The 13,704-nt window shown below is 46.1% G+C and overlaps 1 long non-coding RNA gene across 1 annotated transcript; it reads left to right on the top strand.

The window, feature by feature from the left end:
* The first annotated feature begins 480 nt into the window (after positions 1–480).
* On the top strand, positions 481–10,691 carry LOC103280978 (uncharacterized). The gene is made up of 4 exons (XR_507542.3): positions 481–1,548; positions 8,244–8,495; positions 9,772–9,906; positions 9,998–10,691. It is a non-coding gene; the product is annotated as an uncharacterized LOC103280978 (long non-coding RNA).
* The last annotated feature ends 3,013 nt before the right edge of the window (positions 10,692–13,704 follow it).

The following is a 13,704-nucleotide window of genomic DNA, read 5'->3' as shown; positions in this document are numbered from 1 at the left end:
GTACATTGGATTAGGACACTGGTGGACTGTGGCTTGAATCCCTACTCAGCCGTGGAAGGAAACCCATTGAGCTACCTTGGGTCGGTCACACTGTCTCAGCCTCCAAGGAAACGGCCAAGAAGTTGGTTCATGAAAGGTTTGGCGTAGGGTTGCCATAAATCAGAAAGTACTTGAAGGCAAAAGTAACCAGCGAGGTTCATTACTCGTTGAGAAGACGAGGTCTTTGCCATCTAAGGCTCCATGGTGGGCCATCCGTGCTCCTTAATACCATCCTGAAGGTATCTAGGAAAGGAGCCAAATTAGAAAGCCGTGTCTGACTCAGAGTATCCATGTCTGACTCAGAATATTCCTTTGTCAGGTAGATCACCACAATGACATCAAAGGTGTTTTCCATACTTCGTTCTGATGATTGCATGAGACACGTGAGAGGGAAACATCTTCTTTTATTGCTGTGATTACTGGGGTCGAGTTGCCAAGATACTTCGGGCTAGAACCTCTCACAGAAACTGTCGCACAGCCAACATTGCCTTTTGCTGGAGTGAGAGGTGCATAAGGCAGCCCAAGCAGAGATCATCCCGGCTTCCCATCACTAACAGCCAAACTAGAAGTCATTGCAGATTTGCACATTCATTTAACATGCTTAATGTTCTAGTGGGGTGCCAGTCGAGATCCGATGGAGGATTAGAATAATAGAATCGTAATTGAAAGAGACCACAAGGGCCACCCAATCCAATCCAATCCCTTGCTGTATATCAGGTCTGGGCAAACTTGGGCCCTCCCTCCAGGTGTTTTGGACTCCAACTCCCACCATTCCTAACAGCCTCAGGCCCCTTCCTTTCCCCCTCAGCCGCTTAAGCCAGTGTCCCTTACTGATGACCCATCAGCAGGTGGATACATAGATAAGGAGGATGAAATAATCCATCTTCCTCTCTCCTGTGTGACTCAGTGTGAGTATCTGCCTGCGTTGTATGTGATTATGCGCTCACTCAAGCGGTTGATCACTCTTCTTTTGGAGCCTATTAAGAGACACCCACCGTCATGGCCTGATTCCTGGTTTTGAGAATGATGCACACGTTTAGCCTGAGAATCCATGGAAGGACACATGGTCTCCTCCTCCAGAAGAGCCGTCTTTCCAAGCTCCCTTTGTTCTTCTTTAAGGTGAACCACAGGGCAAAATAATATGCAAAGACCATTCTGATCCTTTGCTTGATCTAAGTCCAACCAGGCACACTTTCTCTTTCTGATTCAAGATGTTCGGCCAGACGCTCTCACCTTCTGTCTCCTTCTCTCACACCTTCACTTAACCCTTCTCGCATGTGACACACACATGCACACACATGCACACTAGCATTGCCGCTAATCCACCCATTGGCTCCTATTGATGAAATCTATCCTGAAGCATAAGCCAGGCATTCTTGTGACTCAACCGAGGAATTGTTGGCCAGCAGCCATGGCGAGACGCAATAGGCGCAGCCATTTCTCGCTCTGTGTTCCTTCGCTTTCCACCTCCCTTCTCCCTCGGTGAGACCTGCCCTCAGGAACAAGCCTGTAAGTGTTTCCCTGCCTTCGATGCCGTGATTTTTTGGTGATGACTCTGTTGGGAGATAATTATTTCTTGGAATAATTCCCTAACCCAGAATTCTTCCAAGCCATTATCAGCTTAGGCTCCGGCACATTTTTGCTGGTTGCAAGTAGCTGCGTTTTCCTCTGAGATCTCATTAATACCCACCAGTGTATCTGCTTGGATCTTGCCCTCAGGTGCTTGGAAGCAAGCTTTTCAGCTGAAACCATCAGCAGGATACTCAGTTTTAGTACAGGCCTTTTTGGCCTATTTGTTCTTTATTTTTGAGTGTTATAACATTTTTTTACCTTCTAGTCCAGGCATAGGCTAACTTGGGCCCTCCCTCCAGGTGTTTTGGACTCCAACTCCCACCATTCCTCACAGCCTCAGGCCCTTTCCTTTTCCCTCTCAGCAGCTTAAGAGATCAGATAATCGCATACAACGCAGGCAGATACTCGGACTGAGACACAGGAGAGAGGAAGATGGATTCTTTCGTCCTCCTTATATATGTTGCCACCTGCTGATAGGTCACCAGTAAGGGACACTGGCTTAAGTGGCTGAGTGGGAAAGGAAGGGGCCTGAGGCTGTTAAGAATGATGGGAGTTGAAGTCCAAACACCTGGAGGGAGGCCCAAGTTGGACCATGCCTGATATAAACAGTAAAGAAGACCATCAGAACTTGCAAATGCTACCCTTTGAATTGCTAGTTACAGAATCTACCAACCAATTTCTGTGACTTCTATTCCGAAACCCATCTTTCCAGATTCTGAAAATGCAATAACAAAATTTAAAATGTGATGAAACCGTCCATATTAAGCTAGAGAGCCATTCCTCTCGCTCCACTTTAGGTACAAAGATGAATCTTAAGTAGTGCCATTAAAGGCTTCGGAGAGTAGGATGGGTCTGGCCTGGGACTAATACATTATAATGACAGTGAAGGGTAAGACTCCACACCTCTAATCCAGACGCGAGGAGCAGCTGTGGTTATGTCCTCAGTGGCGGAAGTGCCTTCTGGAGAAACTATGCGTTTCCCACAATCCAAGGCTCAGCTGTGACATTTTGAATATCTTCCCAGACTAGGCCTTGGTAAGTTGTGACACAACCTAAATCCTGCCAGGGCTTCTGCTAAGCCAAGTTGTGGGAAGGAGGGAGGAAACCAACAAAGAATGCTCAGATGTTGTGCAACCATTGCAGAAATGAATAGAGGGGGTGATAGGCCATGCAACGCAGCTGTCTGGACTCTACAAGCATGGCAAGGAGATGGTTTGTGATACCAAGGACTTTATCACACAAAGCCACTAATTCTACATCAGTTGCATGTTCATCAATAGAAGCTACATTGTAGCCTGAGTTACCCCATTACACAATGCTTTTCCACTTGCACAACTGTGCTGATTTGCTGGTCTGTGGTCTCGCTGTTGTCAGTCCTTACAAGCTGGAGAACCTCAATATCATTTTAGCAGAATGTAATCAATAAAGAGCTGGGACCTGCTGGTAGCAACCTCAGGGCCATGTGGATGTCCTGGTTCCATGCAAACAGTTTGGATTTATGAGAATAACAACATATGGCATTTCCAGAAGACCTCACAACCTCCATAGATGTGGGTGAAATGTCAGGAGAGAATGCTGCTGGAACATGACCAGACAACCCAGAAAACTCAGATAGCCTGAAAGACTCACAGCAACCCAGTGATTCCGGCCATGAAAGCCTTCAACATATGACATTTCCAACAGACCTCCCAACCTCTGAGGATGCCTGTCATAGATGTGGGTGAAACTTCAGGAGTGAATGCTTCTGGAACATGGCCATACAGCCCGGAAAACGCACAGTGACCCAGTGATTCCAGCCATGAAAGCCTTCGATAACAGTCCTCTTCCTATTTGTATTTGTTTTTTTCTGAGTGTTGTTCTTTATTTACTGTCCTGATTTTAGCGTGGACCGTTTCAAGAGGAAGGAGGAAACCATGAACAAAAACTGGCTACCGGTATTTTAAAAACTCTAGAATCAGGACAGTAAAGAGCAACACTCAGAAAACAGGGGAATTCCCCCAGGCAGGAAGCAGCCAGGCTATTCAGAGCTAATCAGGGTGGCTAATTGCAACATTCAGCCTTGCAAAAGAAATGTAAATTCTTCAGTGTGCAACCCAAAGGGTGACCCCCAAGGTGTGTAAACAGTAACTTTGCAGGTTGGGAGGAGGCCGTTTCTTGAGAAGTCGGAATCGCTAAGGTGCCCATAAATAACTCTTTATCTCAATCAGGACCGAAGATAAGATACTGGTCCTCCTTCAATGGGTTTGAAAGGTTGCAAAGTCACTGGAGGAAAGTTGGTGAGTCCGAGGAAGAGAGTTGGACGGAGGGATTTTCTGTTTGGGAGCGGAGGAGGAGGAGGAGGAGGAGGAGGAACGCTTTGGGCTGACCTCCTGACCTTGTCACCCCTCTTCTTCTGTGGGAAGGGATTGGCGTGTCCGGCGGTTCCTGCGGGAACACGTCCCCTCCCCAGCACACGGAAGGGGGATGTCGGCACCGCAGGCCAGTGCTATAAGGACAGGTGTGGCCCAGGTGATGCCTGGGTGGAGTCCATCTAAATCTTGGACTTTATCTGGGTATGTTTCTGTGTTTGTATCTTCACCATGCAACTGATTAGTTTATAACATCTTGCCAGGTGAGATATAAGCCCTGAGCGGTGAATGCGTTCTTGCTAAATGGAACACAGAATGGACTTCTTTGGCCTGATTACCTCTACTCCAGGCCTGGGCCAACTTCAGCCCTCCCTCCACGTGTTTTGGATTGCAGCTCCCATTATTCCTATATATATAATTTTAATGAGTCCATAGTAACGCAATCTGTGAATAGATCATTAACAACTATTGTACATATACATTCTAGATATTAGCATTGTGTATTCGGGGTAAATCTTGACCTATTTCGTGTCCTGGCTTTCAGTGCAGGCACCAATCCATTTTTGGGGGCCTCCTGAAATCGGGAGAGCAGACATCTGTTTTTGCTCCAGGGGCTGGAAAGATCAGTTTTCGATCGAACCATTATGGGGGGAGGGACTTCTCACTCAGGCTCCCCTTCCCGGTATACACTTTAAGGAGGCTTCTTCGGACCTGCTGTTTCTACTCTAGAGGAGGCGCTCGGCTGCAGGCACTGGCAGCCACGTGCTTTCTGGGCCTGCATGCCACACAGCTCTCTCTTTCCAAGCAGGAGGCAAGTTCAATTTCTTATTCTAGAGCAATGGTTCCCCAGATGTTTTGGCCTTCAGCTCCCAGAAATCCTAACAGCTGGTAAACAGGCTGGGATTTCTGGGAGTTGTAGGCCAATACACCTGAGGACCCACGGGTTGAGAACCCCTGCTCTAGAGTAAGATGTGCTCGGCTGCAGGTACTGGCAGGCGTGCGTGCTTCCTGGGCCTGCATGCTACACACGCTCTCTCTTTACAAGTCAAGGAGGCAAGTTCTGTTTCTTACTCTATAGTAAGAGGTGCTCAGCTGCAGGAACTGGCAGGTGTGTGTACTTTCTGGGCCTGCATTCCACACACAACACACTCTTTCCAAGTCAAGGAGGCAAGTTGTGTTTCTTACTCTATAGTAAGAGGTGCTCAGCTGCAGGTACTGGCAGGCGTGTGTCATTTCTGGGCCTGCACGCTGCACATGCTCTCTCTTTCCAAGTCAAGGAGGCAAGTTCTGGTAGGTGCTCGGCTGCAGGCGAATGCAGGCTTGGAGCCGGGATCGACTCCAGTTTGCTTTCGTGTCGAGCTGATTTTCGTAAGGGGGGGGGGCTTCCCGTTTCGTGCTTCCGAAGTAATGAAAGAAAAGGGATAAACGAATTCCGCGCACAACTCTAGTCCCACTGCATTCTAGTCTCATTTCCCGCTTCCACTTGCAGCACTCCTGCTTCATACTTTTGCATCAGGCACTGGAATAACCCATTTGTGTTTTTCATTTATTACAAATTAACATTTGTGCTTTACAGTTTAAAAAAGGTTAGAAAATAAATAAATATTTACACATATACATTTACATCCACACAATGGGCTGCTGCATCTCAGCGAACAGTGAACAGCAGAGCATTGTGGATAGAGAAGCTTATGAAAGATATATAAGTTTCACAGATCCTGAGGCCTTTGGCAGTGCTGTGTGCCATTTTTTTTTGGCCATAAGGAAATCTAGTTTCCTCCCTTAGCATTAAGTTTGCATTTAACCAAATATTTCATACAGCTGGATTTCTACGCATGGGCCCACATCACTTGTTCCACTCTTATGTCCAGGGGGCTGGATCCGAACGGCCATATCAAATGCAATTGAGTGACCACCAATGCTCATGGACATCTGCCTTGTGGAAGATAGATGCACTAAGGTTGCAGCCATTGGCACACTTCCATGAGGGTAACAGGGGATACAAATGAATCGACACAGAATAGAAAATTGCACTCTTAAAGTAACTTGGCCAGATCCCGAGGCAGAGGCGTACGGCAATGACACACTCACTCGGAACCGAACAACAGAAGTTGTGCATCGCTATATTGCTCCTTCCCAAAGGTCAGCCCTTGACAAGGAGACCAGCGAAGGAGTCCTTTTGGCACCTGAGAAGATAAAGGTCCTCCAATCCAACGAACATCCCGAGGTCAGGTCATCTTCAGCATGGCATCAAGAATATTGAGGGGACCGTTTTGTCGCCTTTGCCTTTCCATCGGGTTCCATTTCATCATCTTCACTGGTCTTGCCTCCCACCCTTCGTACTCAGAAGCCTCTTTGATATCGCAGGAATGGTTGCTGTGTCCTCTTGAGGCTCTTCTTTCATTGAAGGACCTCTTGCCTTGGAATGTTTTTACTGCCTTCTGGTTAAAAAGGCAACCGAAGGAGCATGTCTTCTGCAAAATAAAAAGGGAAAATGCTCAATACCTCACGCAATTGCCTTGCGCGATTGTTGTGGAAGTGGGCTTTCCAAAACAGTCAAAGGCTCAACTCTAGGATTCTGTGATACAAAAAAACCTCACTCAAGAACAAAGCCTGGCAAACGACTCTGTCCTGGGCAGTGTGTTGTGGCAAATAGAGCTTTTTCGTGGTTGGGGTAGTGCTTTTCCCCCCCGTGTGTTTCAATGCTGCGATTCTATGAGCTTTACCTGAGCGGTCAGAAGTTGTGTTTGTGGGTCTTCCTGCTCCAGCCCCGGAGAAGCTTCTCCAGAATCCGCATGTTTGTTGGCAGCCGGGGTTTCTTGAAATTCCTAAGATGGCAAACAAGGTGTTGTTTCTTAACTTGACTCAAAATATGACTCTATCTATCTATCTATCTATCTATCTATCTATCTATCTATCTATCTATCTATCTATCTATCTATGACACTATAGATTAACTTCTCATATAAGAAATGTACCTGCTAGTACCTGCTAAGTAAATTTGGATTATTTGCATAGAATTAATCCAAATTAATTCAAGATTCATTTCTGACATGGCAATAGAGTCTTATGTATTTATTTCTCTGTCCTATATGTGAAAGACCTATGGCCTAAGCATTAAATAAACTGGGTTGTTGTATGTCTTTCGGGCTTTGTGGCCATGTTCCAGAAGTATTCTCTCCTGACGTTTCGCCCACATCTATGGCAGGCATCCTCAGAGGTTGTGAGGTATGGATAGATTAAATAAACTATCTATAACGTTTGTATAGAGGAAAAAAGCACAGCCTTGTCCTTGGGAACCTTTATAGCCACCTTTGACTCTGCAAGGTTTTCTAAGGCTGCACGGCACTGACCATTCAATGCACTTCAAAGCAAATGATAGCAGCCTGACAACAAACTTCCACAAAGGCATGTGGAAGGAAGCCCTTAATGTGCATGGAACGGAGCTCTGAAAACCTACATTCTTTACCTTCTCTGTATCATGAAAACCCAACAATAGGTTGTTATTATTATTATTATTATTATTATTATTATTATTATTATTATTATTATTATTATTACTTCATCTCCCTGAAGGGGACTCAAAGCAGCTTGACATCAAAGCATCAGCATACAATTTGAAATATAAAATAATGCAAACATTAAAACAGAATTAAACACACACAGCATTTAAAAAAAGGTTTGCCTCCGAATTACCATAAGTCGGGAACAATGTAAAGACACACAACAACAACAACAACAACAACAACAACAACAACAACGGTCTACATCCTAGCACTTACCACGCCTTGTCACTGCAAAAGTCTGCACAGACGCTGTCCTTTGCCCGTGAGCATTGGCATCGGGCAAGTGCTCTCTTCTGCCGCTTTGGTGGGTTTCCCAGGCCATAGGGAACGGCATGGCTGATATAAAACAAGAAAGCAATCCAATTAACCCTCTTTGCTTGATTAGTGAGCCAGTGGCTGAGCAAGCTTTCCAAGAGCAAGGTTTGTTTACAAGCACACATGGATGGGGACCATGCAGCCGGTGCCAGTGAGTCCACCACAGTTGCCGCCATGCACTAAACATCCCCAAACGCTCTCAAACATTTCCATCGCCAAATTTCGCAAATCCTCATTCTTATCTGATTTATCTTTATTTGTTACAGGTATTTTAATCGTGTTGTGGTTTATTTGTCTGTTTTGTGCTGTAGCCACATATTATTATTATTATTATTATTATTATTATTATTATTATTATTATTATTATTATTATTATTCCACTCACCCTGGTGTGTCGATCCAGATGATATCAAGATGGCAGAAGTAAATGCACTCCTTGTCCTCCCAGTTGATGCAAGAGCATCGCTTTGTCCTCAAGTGCCTGCTGCCGGCCAGGGCCAGGTCGGATTCTGCGGGAAGGAAGCCGAGACCTGCGGAAGGAGGAAAACAGGAGGCCGGAAATAAAGGAGAAGAGGACTTCCCACTTCACCCATGCATTAAATACTACTGAGCCACCCACTTAGGAAACGGCACCCTACTGTGTTCATCCCATGAGGTAGGTTTCAATTGTAGGGCACAGGTATGCTCTGGAGGGCTCTCAGCCACCGTGTGCCTTCCCCGAGCCATCCTCTTGGCATAAGGATGGGATCGCTCACATGTCCGTATGCCGGGAGTAGGATGAGACTCGTAGTGGCTGAGAGTGCTCCGGAGGGCTCTCAGCCACCGTGTGCCTTCCCCGAGCCATCCTCTTGGCATAAGGACGGGGTTGCTCACACTGTCCGTATTCCGGGAGGAGGATGAGACTCGCAGTGCCTGAGAGCGCTCCAGGGGCTCTCGGCTGCTACGTGCCTTCCTCCTCCATATTTTTGGCATAAGCATGTGGTGGGCCATCCTTATGCCAAAAGGACAGGAAAGCAAAGAGGGCCTGAGGTAAGTGCCCAGGGAGTCGCATCTGGCCCCCGGGTCTTAGTTTGCCCACACCTGAACCAGACCCAAATGTGCTCTAGCAGAATAATGTCCCTCCTGCAAATACCAAGCTTCCTGCAGCTTCAAAAACTGAGAGTTTGCGAGTGTAGGGAAACCATCCATTTAATTTCAAAGCGGAGCATGCCATGCTGTCTGTGTGGTCCGCCTCCTCTTCCAAACACTTGGCCTGTTCAGGGCGATGAAGGCATTTGGAAGCTTCACAAGGAATATGGATGTCAACACGGTGATTAATCTTACAGCCATTTCCACGTCTGAAGTTTTATAGATGCTCTAAACTTAATGATTAACATTGCAAAGACATAAAACACGCAGAATGTGTGTTTATGTGTACGTTTGTGTTTTGCACCCCAGCGCTTTTTGCAGCATGTATGTGGCCGTCCGCAAAGGGGACAAAGGGGAGCGAGACCGGGAATATTCTTCAGCACGGTTCCCCTGAATGCATGACGGAAGAAAAGGGGAGGGTTGTAATATCACCGTTGCATTTGTGTGCATTTGTGCACACAAAGGAGATGTGTGCACGCCTCCTCCTCTGCCCTGTTCAATTCGCCCAAGACAGAGCTGGGAGACCTGGGACCTCTTAGCAGTTGCTGCTCTCCAGCTCCATCCACACTATTGCACTACTACTTGCTCTCCAAGCCGGCTGACATGCAGGTTGCAAAGGAAGGGAAAAAGATAAGCCCCTTCCGCACAGCTCTATGAAATCCACACTGAACTGGATGTTGTGGATTGTCCGCCTTGATGTTCTGGGTTATACGGCTGTGTGGAAGGGTGCCTATGCCTCCTGGCAACACGTATGTGGAGGCACACAACACGGGTCCCTGTGAAACGACTGTACCTTCTTCCAGCAGGACGCAGAGAGCGGCTGCGAGGGAGAAGAAGCCGGGCCGCGTGTTCACCATCGTGTCCTGGCCTGGAGAACTTGATCCTTTCATCAGTGGAAAGGTGCGCTCCCCGTCTCTCTGTGCGCACCTTCCGAGCAGGTGAGCGAGTGAGCGAGCGCCTCTGAAGTGGCCTGGGCTGGGCTGCAGGTGCTTTATAGCTGCTCGCTCTCTCTCTCTCTCTCTCCGTCAGGGCCATGCCAAGGAGAGCCAGCCCAGGGCTGCCTCCTCCTCCTCCTCCTCCTCCTCCTCCTCCTCCTCCTCCTCCTCCTCCTCCTCCTCCCAGGTGGCACGGAGCCAAGAGGAGCATCTCCTCCGCCTTCCTCCTCCCTTCGCCAGGTCCTGTTCCCACCTGGTTGGAAAACGCCAGTCCTTCCGAGAACAGCAGGCATGGGCAAACTTATATTGCTTTATGATGTTGTTTATGAATTTTAACTGTGTCACATTTTAACTATGTTCTGGAGATATTCCCATGTAAGTCACCCCCAGTCCCTTCAGGGAGATGGAGGCGGGATACAAAAATAAAGTTGTTATTAGTTGCACTTTTTACCTTTGTCAACTCGATATAGGCACAGGGTCTCTTCCCATCCCAATTTGCACTTCCAAGAATTTGCAGCACTTTATCAGTCATCTCGTGTTTACAATATTTATATGGTGCACCTTACCCAGTCTACTTTTACAATCTCTCCGTTTTAATCCATGTTTTTATTAGTTCTTGTTTTTTATTGGCTAATGTTTAAATTTTTTAATTGTGCATGTTTTTGTCTATTGCTGTGTTTTATATTGCTATTGTTTTTAATCGGGCTTGGCCCCATGTAAGCCGCCCTGAGTTCCCTTTGGGGAGGTAGAGGTGGGGTATAAAAATAAAGTTATTATTATTATTATTATTATTATTATTATTATTATTATTATTATTGTGTTGTCGAAGGCTTTCATGGCCGGGATCACAGGGTTGTTGTATGTCTTTAGGGCTGTGTGGCTCTGAGGATGCCTGCCATAGATGTGGGCGAAACATCAGGAGAAAATACTTCTGGAGCATGGCCATACAGCCTGAAAGACATACAACAACAAAGTTGTTATTATTGACACAATGACATAGTCTGACACAGAAAACAAGATAGATATGCTGGATTTTGTATCACAAAATCACAAGTCAAACACAGTGTTTAGGACTGTGTGATGTATTTACGGATGATGCGCGCAGATCCCAGTAGGGTGGCCATTTGCAGTTGACAGGTTGTAATTTTGTTAATGTATATTGTTTCCAAATGCCAGTTGTTGTTATTATTATTATTATTGTTATTATTATTATTGTTATTATGACACGGACATGCCCAGAATCCTAGAATTCTAGATTTGGAAGGGACCTGGTGGACCATCCGGTCCAAGAAGCAGGAAAATCGCATTCAAAGCCCCCCAACAGATGGCCATCCAGTCTCTGCTTCAAAGCCGCCAAAGAAGGAGCCTCCACCACACTCCAGGGCAGAGAGTTCCACTGCTGAACGGCTCTCTCACACAGTTAGGAAATTCTTCCTCAAGCCCTGGAGACTAGGACTCAGTGGAGATATGGATTCAAAGGGCAGGAAAGGAAATTGCACCTGAACATGAGAAAGAACTTCCTCACTGTAAGAGAAAGCTGTTCAGCAGTGGAACTCTCTGCCTCTAAGTGTGATGGAGGTTCCTTCTTTGGAGGCTTTGAAGCAGAGACTGGGTGGCCATCTGTCAGGGGTGCTTTGAATGTGATTTTCCTGCTTCTTGGCAGAATGGGGTTGGGCTGGATAGATGGCCCATGAGGTCTCTTCCAATTGTAGGATTCTGTGGTTAAGGCAGGCCTGAACATGGAAATATTCCTGAAAGATTCTAGGATTTATTACGATTTTACCATTTATGTGTTTTAAGTGCAATTTTTTATCCTGTATTTTTGTTTTAATTGATATAGTGTATTACTGTTTTATCTTTTATAGTGTGATTTTATTATGTTGCCTATATTTTGTCCTGTGTTGTTTGGGCCTCTGCCCCATGTAAGCCGCCCCGAGTCCCCGTGGGGAGATGGTGGCGGGGTATAAATAACGTTATTATTATTATTATTTTATTATGACACAGCAAACAGGATAGACATGTTGTATTTCGTTTCACAAAACCACAAGTCGAACACTTCCCAAGTGTCTGGGACTGTGTGATGTATTTTCGGATGATGCGTGCAGATCCCAGTCGGGTGGCCTTTTGCAGTTGACAGATCGTAATTTTGTCAATGTCTATTGTTTCCAAATGCCGGCTGAGATCTTTTGGCATGGCACCCAGTGTGCCCATCACCACCGGGACCACCTGCACTGGTTTCTGCCAGAGTCTTTGAAGTTCAATCTTGAGGTCCTGATAGTGGCTGAGTTTTTCCTGTTGTTTTTCGTCAATGCGACTGTCACCTGGGATGGCGACATCAATGATCCAAACCTTGTTCTTTTCCACAACTGTGATGTCTGGTGTGTTGTTTTCCAGAACCTTGTCAGTCTGGATTAGGAAGTCCCACAGTATCTTTGCGTGCTCATTTTCCAATACTTTTGCAGGTTTGTGATCCCACAAGTTCTTTGCTGCTGGGAGGTGGTACTTGAGGCATAAGTTCCAATGAATCATTTGGGCCACATAGTTGTGCCTCTGTTTGTAGTCTGTCTGTGCGATTTTCTTACAGCAGCTGAGGATATGATCCATGGTTTTGTCAGTTTCCTTGCACAGTCTGCATTTTGGGTCATCAGCGGATTTTTCGATCTTGGCCTGAATGGCCTTTGTCCTGATGTCTTGCTCCTGGGCTGCAAGGATCAGGCCTTCTGTCTACTTCTTCAGGGTCCCATTCGTGAGCCAGAGCCAGGTCTTCTATTATTATTATTATTATTATTATTATTATTATTATTATTATTATTAATGGCCTTTGTTCTGATGTCTTGCTCCTGGGCTGCAAGGATCAGGCCTTCTGTCTCCTTCCTTCTTCAGGGTCCCATTTGTGAGCCAGAGCCAGGTCTTCTCCTGATCAGCTTTTCCTTCAATTTTGTCAAGGAACTTTCCATGCAATGTTTTGTTGTGCCAGCTGTCAGCTCTAGTTTGTAGTGTGGCTTTCTTGTACTGGTTTTTTGTCTGCTGTGCTTTGAGAAGTTTATAATAATAATAATAATAATAATAATAATAATAATAATAATAATAATAATAATAATTATTATTATTATTATTATTATTATTGCCTCCTGTCCTCCAGACCCCAAATGCATGAGAGCTGGGAGGCCACGACATGCAAGAATACTCATTTCCCTGTTGAGGCCAAGGCAAACAATGCCTTTCAAAACATATCCGTACCCCAAATGTACACAGGCGCTTCGTCTGTCGCGACTCCTATCTACATAAACACCTTCCCTCCCTGCCACATTCCGACCCGGAGCTGAAATGCAAGTTCTGCCAATGCGCAGAGCTGGGTGTGTGTGTGTGCAGATGTGCCCATTCTGGCAATGGCAGCAACCTGTGTTAGTCAGGGAAGTGTGAGCAAAGATAAACGAGCAGGGATTCTTTGTTCTCGGTAACGTAGCTGAGATAGGAATGTGCTGGTTTGGCAAGGCGCAGCCGCTTTCTTTGCATGGAGGAAATAAAGAATCGGGGAAAGATTCGGAGAATGACGTCACTCACCCGTCTTCTAGGTGAAATGCAAAGGCAACACAACGCTGGACGTATCAATTAGACAAGATTCCACTTAAGCCGGCCAAAGGGAACATACCGCCCTTCCAGCCGTCTTGTTTTGGTTGCACAGACCTCACAGCCTCTGAGGATGCCTGTCATAGATGTGGGCAAAACATCAGAAGAGAATGCTTCTGGAACATAGCCACGCAGCCCGGAAAACTCACAGCAACCCAAAACACTTAAACA

This window comes from Anolis carolinensis, unplaced genomic scaffold (genome assembly GCF_035594765.1).
Source record: "Anolis carolinensis isolate JA03-04 unplaced genomic scaffold, rAnoCar3.1.pri scaffold_10, whole genome shotgun sequence".
Classification (NCBI taxonomy): Eukaryota; Metazoa; Chordata; class Lepidosauria; order Squamata; family Dactyloidae; genus Anolis; species Anolis carolinensis.
The sequence above is the reverse complement of the archived record's forward strand: the minus strand, read 5'-3'. Positions and strand labels throughout refer to the sequence as shown.